Below are 764 nucleotides of genomic sequence, written 5' to 3'. Positions count from 1 at the left end.
TTTTCCCCTCAACACTTTTTAGGCACGAGACAAAACACGCGCACTGGAACGCGCACTTTAAATCAGTGCGTTTTCGGGTTGTTTAGGGAATGACTTCAGTAAACACACTCACACACAATTTGACTCAACTACACTCGGGTTTCGATTGGCCCTCTGCCTACTACATGTTCGGCTACTTGGACTTTGCAGGGGGCTTTTCTATTCCTCTTCAACCTGAAGCGCACAGAAGCATCGATCGAAAAACAAAGCAAGCACGGAATAACAAAACACACGTACGCACTTAGCTTTGGGTCAGGTTTATTGAAGGGAGGCAAAACACTAGAAAATATTGGCGCACTTTAACACCTTGAGCTGCCAAACAATCACCAGGGACTTTAGGGTAGGTCAAACTTTGGGGTAGCGTTACGCGAAATTTGTCGATGACCTGAACAAACGATTACCGCACAACTTCTTGGGGGATACAATTTGTTACGGGATCATATACCACACGTCGTAAGGGTATAACGATCCAAACCGAGCCACTATTGGGTTGAAACTGGAGGTAACCGAGAACACTGTTCACCGATCAACGATTAGAAACTAGAAGCCCTCGCGAGGGGTCCAGTCGGATCGAACTCGTCGGCGTTCGTTGACTCGTACTTCGATGGCGCCCCGCAGGTGCCTTGAACTCGATTGCGCCAAGTTCTCGCTCGAACGGCGCTCGCTGAGGAGCTCGCGCGCCCGCCAAAGGTTTTCCCTCCTAATATGTGTGCTTTTTTTTCTCT

Source organism: Anopheles coustani, chromosome 3 (assembly GCF_943734705.1).
Source record: "Anopheles coustani chromosome 3, idAnoCousDA_361_x.2, whole genome shotgun sequence".
Taxonomy (NCBI): Eukaryota; Metazoa; Arthropoda; class Insecta; order Diptera; family Culicidae; genus Anopheles; species Anopheles coustani.
This window is presented reverse-complemented; position numbering follows the sequence as displayed.